The sequence below is a fragment of the Sorex fumeus genome, unplaced genomic scaffold (genome assembly GCF_029834395.1).
Source record: "Sorex fumeus unplaced genomic scaffold, SorFum_2.1 ptg000003l, whole genome shotgun sequence".
Taxonomy (NCBI): domain Eukaryota; kingdom Metazoa; phylum Chordata; class Mammalia; order Eulipotyphla; family Soricidae; genus Sorex; species Sorex fumeus.
The window spans coordinates 1,081,027-1,093,371 of NW_026606060.1; the positions used below are offsets into that span (position 1 = coordinate 1,081,027).

Consider the following 12,345-nt stretch of genomic DNA (forward strand, 5'->3'; position numbering starts at 1 on the left):
AGGCTGTTTTACCCCCCCCCCCACACCCCCCATCACATGGTATGGCTCCTTATTGGAAACTGACCAATACCCTGCTGGTCCTGCAGGAGATATTTCATCACTTTTATATTTTCACATTGATTGGGACGTTAATGGTTAAAACTGATTTCTCATGTTTTAACTTACCTCATAACCGCAATAAGCCTGTAACTTAAGCCTGGCAGGGTTTGACCTACTTTGTAAGTGGAAGAACAGTGTGATGTCACTTTAAGTGGCCTGACTTCATCCTAAGTTTGTAAAAGGCAGAGCTGGGAATGAGACCCACAGTTATGCAGTGGAGAAGCCAGGGCTCCTTCCAGCACTCATTTAGGCGAGCCGGGTTATTGTGTAACACCTTAGAATCACGAGATGGTGAGTCTTTTGGTTTTCTGGGCAGGAGCTCTAAAATGGTTACAGTCTTTAGGGATCTGCTGTGCTAGGAGAAAAATTATGAAGCATTATTAGAGAAAATAAAACAAAAGGAGCAGTGGTTTAGTGAAATGATCAGAATTAATATATTGATCTTTAAAATATGTTTTATTAGTGGGATGGCTTAACTCTTTGCTGCTTATGTTAGGTTTTGCCTTTTGAAATAGAAAGTTTCCAGCCTGACGGATAAACTCACTATCTTCTGAACACTGTTAAAATTACTCCAAAAAATGCACATACATCTGGAATAACACTTAGGTGTAGTATTAGATGAAGCTGTGATGATTTTAAGATGGTCTGTGACAGGAAGTTGTATATATTGTGTAGAAGAATTAATGAGCACTTGGAGAGAGTGTGAATCTTTTAGAAACTTATTGATTAAACTATTCCATTCTTCAACAAAGATGTTAAAGAAATTTACAAACGGAGAGTCACTTAGAAAAGGCATTTTGCTTATAATAGAATAAGTGGCGTCCAGATGGCGTGATGGTCCCCATTTTCCCTAAAGCAGAAAATTTCTCCAACTTGGGGTATTTATGCCAGGACTTATCAATTACTTTAGAGAATATGCTGAGATACATTCAAGGGTTTGGCTATAAAAAGAACTTCATGCATTTGCCAGGTAGCACTCAAACTTCCCTGGATTACATTCCCAAAGGACAGAGGTAATGGTCTCTATTTGTTACATAATAGAGTCCCTACCAGTGAATACTGAAAGATAATGAAATGTTTATAGAATAACCCCAATTAGATCTTATTAGATAAAACCAATTATTTATGCATATTGTTACTTGGAACTGCCTTTCAAGCTCGTTGCAGCTAGCAGTTATTATTTTGGGGTTGAATAAAGAGCAGGAGACATCTAAGACCTTTTGCCATTTACCAGTGATTGCACCACTAAGATGAATTCTTCATTGTCTTGGGAACGTTTACTAAAATTTGTCAGACAGGGTCTGGAGGGCTAGTACAGGAGTTAAGGTGCTTCCCTAGTCTGCGGCCAATCCAGGACAATGCCTGGCGTGTCAGAAAGCCCCTGCAGAGCAGAAGCTGTGACAGAGCCAGATGTAGCTCCTGAGCATTGCCGTGTGCACCCCTCCCCGGAAGGACGTAAATCAAAGACAATTTATTGTACATTGAAAAACCATGATATTTGGGGTAATGGGCCCACGTGTTGTTGACTGGATGACCTCTTAAAAGTGGGATTAAAATGACGATCTCTGATCCTTTAAAAATGTCTTCTTGAGGCTAGAGCGATTGGACAGGGGGTAGGGCATTTGCCTTGCATGCAGCCGACCCGGGTTTGATTCCCAGCGTCCCATATGGTCCCGTGAGCACCGCCAGGAGTAATTCCTGAGTGCATGAGCCAGGAACCCCTGTGCAACGCCGAGTGTGACCCAAAAAGAAAAAAGAAAAAAAGTCTTCTTTTATTTGTGGTGGGGTGGTGGTGTGGGGGGCCACACACAGTAGTGCTCAGGGGCTAATGAGACTGTGCTTGGGGTCAATCCTGGGGGTGATGAGGAACTCTGCAGTGCTGGGGGTTAGACCAGGGCAATCTCTGTCCTTTTTGAAATGTTTTAAGTAACATAGTACATAATGGTTGTAAAGGACAGATAAATCATATAGTCAGAACAATTGTGTGATGTATGTAAACCAGTTACTTACAGCAATACTTTCAGCTGATGTCAGTAGCTGATTCTTATGCATGTGGATGGGTTTGATCCCCTTCATGGCCTGATCCCCAAAGCCAAGACCAACCCCAAACCCCAACCCCACCCTGGACAGTTGAACATCACCCCTGAATGCTTTAGAATGTGATACAAACAGATTCAAGTAACAGATAACAACAACAACAACAACAACAAGAATTTGAACTATATTGAAATTACCTAGCAGGTTTGTCGAAGCTAAGGATGTATGTTTTGCATGCCTAAAATTCTGTTCACTTATTTTGGGTGTCATCTAGAATTTATGTTTCTGAATATCTACTTTGACAGAGTACAAATGGTTCTTAGATCACTCCTTGAGCAAAAAGACCTAACACCATTATCTTACACTGGTTTTCCCAAATTCTTTGTAAGTTCTCAACACACATTGCCTAATGAGCTCTGAGAAAGTGGTAGCTTCCATACAGAAGATTGAAGGAAAATCACTGGATGAGGGTGAATGATTGGGATAGGATCTCCATCTGATATCTTCACATTAAAGATCAATTGCTCTTGACAGACTATCAGCAAAGATCCATCAATGTTAAGTGTCTTGCCTTTGTTCTAGTCAGGGCTACTATGAAGAAAACATTATATACATAGAGGACATCAACTATGAGAAGTTCTATTTACAGACACGTGGCACTATTTTCATGGAATGGGAGTTTTCCTACTTGCAGTCAACTTGATACTACACAGTTACTTTCTGGAGGCCTTTCTGTATGTGTTTGTGTGTGTGTGTGTGTATATTTAAATATATATGTATACACATACATATATACATACACATATACATACATACATACGTACATACATAGATCTGTACACATTTGCAGTTTAAAAATCTGCTTGCCATCTCCTCTGCCCCTTTGAGCATGAATATACTTTGGGTGTTTCTTGGTATCCACGAAAGGAATATTTGAGGGGCTGAGAGATAGTACAGATGGTAAGGTACTTGTTTTGAACTCAGGCCTCCCAGTTTGATCCCTGCCACCACATATGGTCACCTGAGCATCGCCAAGAGTGATCCCTGAGCATGGAGTCAGGAGTAAACCCTAAGACTTTCAGGTGTCAATGCCAAAAAAGATTATTTTAGTCATTATGTGAGTTCTTGTGTAATTTCATCCCCTCCCCCCCCACAAGGACATTAATATGATGTTAGCACTCTTTCCCTTTTTCCTTTATCATACATTGTTTATAATGCTTTAGATGTTGTCTTTTCTAAGTATTGTATTCTTCTGTTTGTATGTTTTGGGGGTCACAGCCAGCAGTGCTCAGAGCTTACTCCTGGCATTGTTCTCAGGGACCACTTCTGGGAGACTCAGGGGTACTCTGGGGTGCCAGGTCAGCTGCAAGCAAGGCTAGCATCCTGCCTACTGTACCATTGCTTCGGCCAGAAGGTTGTGTCCTTTAATGTTATTGTTTAATGTTAAATTGTTATGAACTACCTATTTGTCAGTTTGCCTAAATCATTTATACCTTTGTAAATAAATATCGTTACTGTTTGATGAGAATTTGTCCTTTTCTGAATGTGTGTGAATGTGAAATATATCGCTAAAATCAGGCACTTGAAGTAGAAAGAGGGAGTTTGGAGATTAGATGACCCATAAGTTTATGGATGAAAATACGAAGACCCAAAAAGGTTAACTTGTAAACTCTGGGTTTCTTCTTGAGCTCTAGACTCTCCAGCTTTCTCCTGGCTTTATTTATGGGTTATCCAAACTCAGGGTGATCAAATTCATCAAATGTATAATTTGTAAGGATTAAAAAAGTTTCTTTTTAGTTACTAAAGAATTTTAAATCAGGTAACTTCAATGACAAGCTCTGACAAACTGAGAAAAATTTCCATTAATAGTTTAATAACATTACTGGAGATTTTTTGTTCATTAAAATTTACTTGAACTGAGAGCAAACATAACTCCTATGTGTCCCATTAAGTTGGTAGTATAGTGTTTCCTTGCTTAATTTATATTACTATGGAGATTTTATTTTTCATTAAAAGTCAATAGTATTAGAGTTGGGGAATGAAGAGAAAGTTGCTGAGAGAAAATTTTCTAAGGTGAAAATTTTTAGGAGGAGGAGAATAAAGCTTCAGAGTATAACTTATTTTAATATGTCATGTTGGTGAAAAAAGCAAGAGGAAACGGTTTATAATTCTTTTGTATAATTATTGTAACTATTTTTTTTTGTATTTTGGCCACATCCAGTAGTGCTCAGGATGGATTCCTGGCATTGTGCTCAGGCATCACTCCTGACTGAGCCACTAGGAGACCATCAGTGGTGCCAGGATTGAACCTGGTTTGGCCATGTGCAGAGAAAACACCTGACCTTGCTTTAGCATCTCCCCAGCTCCAGAAACTCTTAAGATATTTTAAACAGCATTTATTAACATCAGTCTTCATTATTTCTGTAAGAAATTTGAAAATCAGGTAGATCTGAGAAAAATTACAATGAGAATCATAAAATGCAGAGACTCACGCTAGTAAACCTTAAGGGATTCTTTTTAGTCATTTTTCCTCCTATACTTAAAATGCTTTTAGATATGATCATACTGTATCTTCTGTTTGCAGTTTTTAGTAAATTGAAAATATATGGTGAGCATATTTTCTTCATATCAATTTTCTTTTAAATGTTAAATTTTTATTATGTTATTCCTTGCAGACAACAGATGCTTTATGATTCTTTTGTTTTTGGCCTTTTGTTTAGATTATTTTTATTGAAGAATTTTTAAACACCAAACTTTCATATGCAAAGTGTGAGAATTCTGTTAGAAGGTATAGCGGTGATTAAGCTTTGATCCTCATTGGCAAAGCAAATGTCCACATGTATTCCCTTCTACTATCTCCTATGCTGTGCATTTCCTGGGGCAATGACCATTTCATTTTCCTGATTTGTCATCTGTAGCACTAACAAAACATGATGTTTTGTATCTTTTTTTTTACTTTTTGGGTCACACCCCGTGATGCTCAGGGGATACTGCTGACTCTGCACTTAGGAATCATTCCTGGCAGTGCTCAGGGGACCATCTGGGATGCTGGGGATCGAATCCGGGTTGGCCGCATGCAAAGCAAACACCCTACCTGCTTGCTATTACTCCAGCCCCAAAGGAATTCTTTATGTCAAAGTGCTTAACCCTTTGTTATATTTATTACATGTGGGACTTGCAAACCTTTCTCTATAAATTGTTTTTAATTTTGTGGGCTGGAGCAATAGCACAACGGGTAGGGCGTTCGCCTTACAAGCGGCCAACATGGCCGACCCGAGTTTGATTCTCCGCCCCTCTCGGAGAGCCCGGCAAGTTACCGAGAGTATTCGATATGCCAGACACAGTAACAACAAAGTCTCCAATGGAGACGTTACTGGGCCCGCTCGAGCAAATCGACGATCAATGGGAGGGCCTTTACCTTTATAGTGCTAAATATAGTCATTCACATTTTCCATCATAGTCAAATCTATGGGTAGTTGTCGGGTTTTTTTTTGTCTTCCTCGCACTCCTCCGCCTCTGTGTGTGTGTGTGTGTGTGTGTGTGTGTGGTATGAGTGTGTGTGTGTGTGTGTGTGTGTGTGGTTCCAAAGGCTGGAAACTGGAAATGTTGACAGTTATATCCTGAGAAAACTATAGGAGGAATGAGAAGAGACAGAGTGTGTCAGGAGTTTGGTCAAGCATGCTGCTGGAGTGAGGAGTGAAGTCTAAGGAGCTATTACCAGCGTTCTGAGATCTTAGAGTTTTGGAGTGGGATAAGATAGTGAAATTAGTAGAGCTGATTGGAGAGTTTACAATTCTTCGAAATGCCGATGTCTAGAGATGGGGAGTGAGGGAGCTAAGTGTTGTTCTGTCTTCCTCTCTGTGATGGCTGAGAGGGTGTCTGCCAAGAGTTGTTCGCATAGGATCAGGGTGACCTTCTCTTAGAGATGCTGGCTGGGCCCACAGCAGGAGGACAGCAGATAAGGAGGGTGCTGCCTGGCTTTCAGTGTACCAGGGTTCAATCTCTGCCCTCCCACATGGTTCTGCAGGCCCACCAGGATTGATCCCTGAGTGCAGCGCCAGGGTAGGCCAGTGCGTTTCTGTGTTTGATGCAGAAAACACAAATCCAAACAGAATCAAACCAAAGCACCAAGGTTCCCTCTGTTGTATGACACTCATTGAGAGTTCAGTTTTCCAAGTGAGGACACATGTCCCAACACACAGATTGTGTCCTGTGTTATGGTCAGAAGAGGCTGGAGGTCTTTTACCCGCCTTTTGTTGCATAGTCTAAAAATAATTTATAGTTTACTGTAAAATTTAGTCATCTTCAGGCCTAAGGAGGAACAGTATAAGCTTGAGGCGCTGAGTTTGATTACCAGTAGGTCTCAGAACTACACATCAGAAGTGTCCTTGGTGGCCTTAGTAATTCTGAGCCCAAGGGACAGCATATAAGAGGGCTGTCAGGCCCGCATTGCACACTGACTACCACCTAGACGGGAAGCCCTTTGTGCATTGCTAGTGAGGGCAAATTCACCAACACATATATTCTGTAATTCTTGGAATTTGCTTTGCCAAAAATAATCAGCTTGTACATATAACCGTTCATTCTGCTGACAGCAGTGAGACTAGTCACACTTAAATTTTGAATATAACAAATAGTATCACGCAGATGTAAAAGATAGACATTGCAGAGTGTGAATTAGGAGTTGAAGCAACTGGAACTTTCACAGAGTGCTAGTAGGGCTTTTCAAAAAGAGCATCAGGTTGCAGAACTATCAGACCAGAATCCAACAAAGTTAAAGAAACGCTTCCCTGTGCTGAGTCCAGCCTTTTGTAGCCAACATATCCCTGTCAAAATGAGCGGCTGGAGCCACAGCTCTTTCCCTTTTCGTTTTCTTTGGGTGTTTGACTTGTGCAAAGGTAATATCCAGTCTGTGCTCAGAGGACACGCTGGGAGTGCTCTGGGGATGCTGCAGTACAGGGCCTCGCACCTAGCTTTTTACTGACCGAGCTTCAATCCCCAGAACTACTGCATGACTCCCCAAGCACCATCAGCAGTGACCCCTGAAGATAGAGCAGGTGTGTGTGTGTGGTGGGGGGCAGCTCCTGTACACTCCCTGATATAGATCCCAACTACTTCCACATAAAATAAATTAAAAAAGACATGTTTACTGGTTTTATCAGGTTAATTAAAAATTATTTAAAAAAAGAGTCTCAGTAGAGCAGTGTTGTGCATCTGCTAATGTTCAACTGTCTGCTTCATTTCTCTCTGAAGGGAGGCAGAATCTCAAAAAGTGTTCAGAGAATTAGAATCAAACCTGTTTTGATTCTAATGGTTGAAAATTCTAAATTCTCAGCAGCTATTTAAACGATTTAAAATATTCTCACCAATACTGAGAACAGATAGGCATGTTATTATTGATTTTATGTTACCTGTTAAATTTTACATTGTTCATAAGACAACAGGCTTGGAGTTAGTCACAAGTGGAATTTGAACCCCAGCCATACTTGGCAAGATGACTTGGGATGCGTTTGTTTACCTGTAAGAAACCTGTCATGCTAATATACCTTTATATAATAATTGAATGGATATATACAAGATATCCATTTTCACTGAAGCATCTGAAAATATTAATATTCCCTATTCTTCAGTAGGGTTAGCAAAACTGTTTTGGAGCTGCACCAGGCAATGCTCAGTGCTTACTCCCGGCTCTGTGCTCAGATCGCCCCGGGCACAGTTCTAGAGACACAAGCCATACCACGGATAGAATCAGCATCTAGCCTTCTGGGTAGAAGGCAAGTGACTTACATAATGTATTATCTCTCTCCCCAGAAAAACTGTTATTTTTCTCCCCCCTGGGATCTACTGATTCCTTCTAGTTCTTTCAAAAAAACTTCATTATTATTTATTCTCGGCAGTATTATTTATTTCACACAATGATGCTATTTTCTTTTCATTCTGATGGTTCCATCTCCTCTCCGAGCTTTTCCTTTCTCTACTTCAAGAATTCAGAAATTTAGTTTTAGAGTTTCTTCTGACTATATTCCCTCTCTCTTGCTTCTCTCCATCACACTCTCCTCATCCCTTCTCCTCTCATTCTCTCCCCCATCATTTCATGTGCTCTCACTACTTTTGTTTGTTTGTTTGTTTCTTTGCACTCACTCTCACTTCCATTCCCATCCCTGACTGTTCTTTTAAATCTTTAAACACATATTGGGATTTACCACCTGAATTTCTGGACATTACACAAAAATAAATATGAGAAGCCAAAGAGAAGGTATACTCGGTAAAGTACGCCTTGCATATGGTTGACCCCAGTTCGATCTCCAGCATGGATTAGATTCCCTGAGCATGACCTGGAATGAGTACAGAGTCAGGGGTATGCTCTTAGCATCACCAGGAAAAGCCCAAGAGCACCACTTTCCCACAATATGATAAATATGAGCAGTCCTTCCATATGAGATGAGATTTCACGTCTAAGGCTAGACTGAGTTTTCCAGTGCCCTTAAACTAATAAATTCAAAGGGTGCCAGTTAAAGAGACAGTGCGAAAGTGTTAAATATAAGTGACTAAACCCCTCCAGGGCTACCTTAGGGAGGAAATGTATGACCAAAGAAGCAATGGGAAGCAAGGAAAATCAACATTATACTGTTGAGAGAGAAATTTCTATAGCAAATCAGGTATTTCTATAGCAACTCACACATGCACATGTGAAAGCACTGCTTGGGTTTCTGTTCTCCTAAGGCTTTGCATAAGTTTCTGCAGGGAAGGGAGGGAGGGGGAGTAGGAAGGGGAGAGAGCGAGAGATAGAGAGAGACAGAGAGACAGACGAGAGAGACAGACAGAGGCAGACAGAGAGGAGAGGGAGGGAGGAAGGGAGGGATAGAGATAGAGAAAGAGAGAGGGAGGAAAGGCAGGAAGAAGGGATAGAGAGAGGAGAAGGGAGGGAGAGATAGAGAAAGAGGGGAAGGAGGGCAGGAAGAAGGGATAGAGAAGGAGGGAGGAAGGAAGAGATAGAGAGGGAGGGAGGGAAGGAAGGAGGAGGGAGGGGGGAGACAGAGAGGGACAGAGAGGGACAGAGAAAGCCAAAGCTTAAGATTCTTCAGTTTCAAGCAGATTGTTTCTCCTCTTGGCCTCTCTGATTCTTCCTTGGCATTTCTCATTGTTTTGGTCACCCAGACTTTCAACTTAATTAGTTTCTCCTCTCTGTGCAGTCATTTGCCAATTTGCTGATGCTGCTTTCTCTGTGTTTCCCTCCTACTCGTGCCACCTGGGTGGCACCTAATGCTTTTGCCAAGCCCATTTCTCTTTATTCCTGCCTTTAGACTTCTCCTACTCAGCTCCAAAGCATACTTGAAATGTAGTCTGTTGAAGAATTGTTTTCATCAGACTCCTGCCAAAAGACATCCAATTCCTTCAAACTCTCAAGTCTTACCATTCAAAATCTTTCCTTTCTTGGTGCCAGCTCTTTATCTTTCTAATTGTTCAAAATCTCTCTGTAACTTCCTATCTGATAGCATATAATATTCCACACTTAACGATTTTAAATTTCTAGAACATTCCTTTTAATTTAGGCAGTTGGAACTCATCATTCTCAGTAATATCTGGTATGTCTTGCTGATAATTTTTTTGGTTAAAATGGAGTGTTCTTTTCAACTTGGTATTTTCCTTTTTCTAGGTCATTTGGCTTGCTGATCGTATATCTTTACTAAAAGTTTGCTAAGTGAAGGAATACGGAGAATTGGGGAAAAGAAATTTGGGGGAGCTAGATCTCAAGCAGTCATTCAAAACTCCTTGTATTGTTTTTATAGAATCTATGATGCTTTTCATCAGTTCAGAATACCGGCATTATAGTTGTATTTGAAACCACTATATAGTGAGTATTCCAAAGATAGGACATTATTTCATTTCCTGGCATGCATTCTATTTTGTTTTCCCGTTTGTTTTCCCTTCTCTTTGGTTCTCCCTCAAACTTTGTAAGGTCCTAAGTATATTCTTTTGTAAAGAAAGTGTTTTGTGCCCAGAATGTGCCAGGATCATATTTTTCCTTCAGTGTCTCTCATCTGCTTTGAGATGTACTGAAACGGAGAGGCCATTAAATTGTTATCAAAGTGTGATGCAAACATTAGCATCATTCAGGAATGCTAGTTGAAGATTTGTGTTTCTCACCTTGACCTAGTAACTCTGGAACCCTTGGGATGACACCCCATTATCTATAGGTTCATAAGAAGGCATTGGAGAATTTGAAGAGAATAGCTGGGGTTTGTTAATTGGGTGAGAAAAGGTTTCTGATAAAATTTTAAGGAGGCTGTGACCAATGAGGTGAATCTTGGAAGACCATTATTTCATGTTGTTTTATGCTTGCATCTGGCTAAACTTTAATAGAGGACAGCATTCAACTAAATCATTTCAACTTTTAGAAATCCGAGTTTATAATGAAAAACAGTACTCTCATTATTTTATAGTTTGGAGAGAAACCATTACTTTCAATTATACTTTAAAATATTAATGGTGTGACTAATAGGAAACAGCTTACAGATGACACACTGGTATTAGGGAATGACAGTGCTGCCTTGGTAATTGTTTATTTTAATATTTTACTCAGGAGCTTGATTAATAATTATTTGTAGGGGTCTCCCAAGCAGTGCTCAAGTTGTCCTGAGTCCACTCCTGTCCTCAGCTCAATAGGACAGGGGATCAATGCTAGGGTACAGGAGCTGCTTGGATTCTGAATTGTCAGAGATTATACAGCTCTCCAAGCAGTGCTCAAGGTTCTACCAGTCTGAACTGATCTGGGTAATATGAAAGATTGCCAGGTGTTCCCGGCAATTGAAGTGAATTGGTCATGTCCAAGACACATACCTTAACCCCAGCACTATATGTCTAGCCCCTCAAAAGTTTTAGTTTTAAAGCAGTAGCTTTAGAATTTAAGTTTTTTGTTTGTTTTCTATAATTTGGGATGATGACTTGAAATATATAAGGAAAAATTAAGTAGCATTGAGTTATAAGTAAATCTTTGATGAAGCCAGGGAATGAATCTATATTTAAATTCATATCCTGCCTCCCCTGATCTTTAATAGTTGTCAGGTCTTGTGATGGATTAGAGAACTTTGCGAAGTTACAGGCAAGTATAATTCTAAAAGACTTATCACCTGAAAATCCCTGCTTAAGAAATCATTGTTGTCACTTGCTTATATAAAACCTGTGTGCGCAACGAAAATAGTATCTTTGATCGGTATATTTAAAAGACTCTTCACCATAAAAGCATAATAAATAAATGAATATCTTGTTCTTGATTGGATTTGTTACTAAATTCAGTTTCTTTTTCCATAACCTGTCACTGGAAACCCACCAAAAGAAAAAATTGGAATATTTAGTTTTCCTTCTTTAATTTTGACTATTTTGAGATGGTTCATATTCTAGCACAGAGTTTTAATGATAAAATAAAAATTACCCCATGTTACCTGGCTAGCACTCAACAGCCTGTCCTTATTCTATAATGGGCCAATTGTGCCCTGAAGTTTAACCAGGCAATCACAAGTGTGTAGAGGAGCAAGTGTAATGTTTGCTTTTTATGTGACTTAGATCTGGTTCTCATTTCTCCTTAATTTTTAGCTTTGTGCCATAGATTCATTTTTTAAACTAGTTTCTGTTTGTAATTTGACACATTCTCATACGTAAATTGACCACAATAAGCTTATTATGGTAGATGGAAATCTTCTTTTATCATGCTTACCATTTTATACATTTTTGTTTGTTTGTTTCTGTCACACGTGTTGTGCTCAGGGCTTAATTCTGGCTCTGCAATCAGTGAGCTTTCCTGGCAGGGTTCAGGAAACCATATGCAGTACCAGGGTATAGAACCAGGGTCAGTGGGCTTGAAGCGAGTGCCTTCACCCCTGGACTCTCTAGCTGGCTCAGTAATAGATGCAAATTTTAAATGTGGATGAGTTTATATTATTTAATATGACATTTGGTATGTACATATTTTCAAGACTATTAACTACCTTCATCTTATTATTCCATACCTTACAAAGTTTTACATGATTGAACATTTTAATAGGATGTAGCACTGTAGCACTGTCCTCCCATTGTTCATCGGTTTGCTTGAGCAGGCACCAGTAACGTCTCCATTGTGAGACTTGTTGTTACTGTTTTTAGCATATCGAATATTCCACAGAAAGCTTTCCAGGCTTTGCCTTGCAGGCAGGATACTCTCAGTAGCTTGCC

The 12,345-nt window shown here is 39.9% G+C and overlaps 1 protein-coding gene across 21 annotated transcripts in view; it reads left to right on the forward strand.

The window, feature by feature from the left end:
• Positions 1 to 12,345, forward strand: part of NRXN1 (neurexin 1) — a 1,264,827-nt gene that overhangs the window by 764,632 nt on the left and 487,850 nt on the right. The window lies entirely within an intron of this gene.